Source organism: Oncorhynchus gorbuscha, linkage group LG16 (genome assembly GCF_021184085.1).
Source record: "Oncorhynchus gorbuscha isolate QuinsamMale2020 ecotype Even-year linkage group LG16, OgorEven_v1.0, whole genome shotgun sequence".
NCBI classification, from domain to species: Eukaryota; Metazoa; Chordata; class Actinopteri; order Salmoniformes; family Salmonidae; genus Oncorhynchus; species Oncorhynchus gorbuscha.
The window spans coordinates 33,274,556-33,277,055 of record NC_060188.1 but is presented as its reverse complement, the minus strand read 5'-3'; positions in this window follow the sequence as shown (position 1 = coordinate 33,277,055).

The window sequence follows — 2,500 nt, the reverse complement described above, 5'->3', positions numbered from 1 at the left end:
CCACTAACCTCATTGCAACTCCCCTCCAAGTCTCCGACCACTACCTTGTATCCTTTTCCCTCTCGCTCTCATCCAACACTTCCCACACTGCCCCTACTCGGATGGTATCGCGCCGTCCCAACCTTCGCTCTCTCTCCCCCGCTACTCTCTCCTCTTCCATCCTATCATCTCTTCCCTCTGCTCAAACCTTCTCCAACCTATCTCCTGATTCTGCCTCCTCAACCCTCCTCTCCTCCCTTTCTGCATCCTTTGACTCTCTATGTCCCCTATCTTCCAGGCCGGCTCGGTCCTCCCCTCCCGCTCCGTGGCTTGACGACTCATTGCGAGCTCACAGAACAGGGCTCCGGGCAGCCGAGCGGAAATGGAGGAAAACTCGCCTCCCTGCGGACCTGGCATCCTTTCACTCCCTCCTCTCTACATTTTCCTCCTCTGTCTCTGCTGCTAAAGCCACTTTCTACCACTCTAAATTCCAAGCATCTGCCTCTAACCCTAGGAAGCTCTTTGCCACCTTCTCCTCCCTCCTGAATCCTCCTCCCCCTCCCCCCCTCCTCCCTCTCTGCAGATGACTTCGTCAACCATTTTGAAAAGAAGGTCGACGACATCCGATCCTCGTTTGCTAAGTCAAACGACACCGCTGGTTCTGCTCACAGTGCCCTACCCTGTGCTCTGACCTCTTTCTCCCCTCTCTCTCCAGATGAAATCTCGCGTCTTGTGACGGCCGGCCGCCCAACAACCTGCCCGCTTGACCCTATCCCCTCCTCTCTTCTCCAGACCATTTCCGGAGACCTTCTCCCTTACCTCACCTCGCTCATCAACTTATCCCTGACCGCTGGCTACGTCCCTTCCGTCTTCAAGAGAGCGAGAGTTGCACCCCTTCTGAAAAAACCTACACTCGATCCCTCCGATGTCAACAACTACAGACCAGTATCCCTTCTTTCTTTTCTCTCCAAAACTCTTGAACGTGCCGTCCTTGGTCAGCTCTCCCGCTATCTCTCTCAGAATGACCTTCTTGATCCAAATCAGTCAGGTTTCAAGACTAGTCATTCAACTGAGACTGCTCTTCTCTGTATCACGGAGGCGCTCCGCACCGCTAAAGCTAACTCTCTCTCCTCTGCTCTCATCCTTCTAGACCTATCGGCTGCCTTCGATACTGTGAACCATCAGATCCTCCTCTCCACCCTCTCCGAGTTGGGCATCTCCGGCGCGGCCCACGCTTGGATTGCGTCCTACCTGACAGGTCGCTCCTACCAGGTGGCGTGGCGAGAATCTGTCTCCTCACCATGCGCTCTCACCACTGGTGTCCCCAGGGCTCTGTTCTAGGCCCTCTCCTATTCTCGCTATACACCAAGTCACTTGGCTCTGTCATAACCTCACATGGTCTCTCCTATCATTGCTATGCAGACGACACACAATTAATCTTCTCCTTTCCCCTTCTGATGACCAGGTGGCGAATCGCATCTCTGCATGTCTGGCAGACATATCAGTGTGGATGACGGATCACCATCTCAAGCTGAACTTCGGCAAGACGGAGCTGCTCTTCCTCCCGGGGAAGGACTGCCCGTTCCATGATCTCGCCATCACGGTTGACAACTCCATTGTGTCCTCCTCCCAGAGCGCTAAGAACCTTGGCGTGATCCTGGACAACACCCTGTCGTTCTTAACTAACATCAAGGCGGTGGCCCGTTCCTGTAGGTTCATGCTCTACAACATCCGCAGAGTACGACCCTGCCTCACACAGGAAGCGGCGCAGGTCCTAATCCAGGCACTTGTCATCTCCCGTCTGGATTACTGCAACTCGCTGTTGGCTGGGCTCCCTGCCTGTGCCATTAAACCCCTTCAACTCATCCAGAACGCCGCAGCCCGTCTAGTGTTCAACCTTCCCAAGTTCTCTCACGTCACCCCGCTCCTCCGCTCTCTCCACTGGCTTCCAGTTGAAGCTCGCATCCGCTACAAGACCATGGTGCTTGCCTACGGAGCTGTGAGGGGAACGGCACCTCAGTACCTCCAGGCTCTGATCAGGCCCTACACCCAAATAAGGGCACTGCGTTCATCCACCTCTGGCCTGCTCGCCTCCCTACCACTGAGGAAGTACAGTTCCCGCTCAGCCCAGTCAAAACTGTTCGCTGCTCTGGCTCCCCAATGGTGGAACAAACTCCCTCACGACGCCAGGACAGCGGAGTCAATCACCACCTTCCGGAGACACCTGAAACCCCACCTCTTTAAGGAATACCTAGGATAGGATAAAGTAATCCTTCTCACCCCCCCCCTTAAAATATGTAGATGCACTATTGTAAAGTGGCTGTTCCACTGGATGTCATAAGGTGAATGCACCAATTTGTAAGTCGCTCTGGATAAGAGCGTCTGCTAAATGACTTAAATGTAATGTAAATGTATGTCTGTGTGTGTGTGCGAGTGTGTCTGTGCGTGTGTGTCTGTGTGTGTGTGTGTGTGTGTGTGTGTGTGTGTCTGTGTGTGTGTGTGTGTGTGTTGTGTGTCTGTG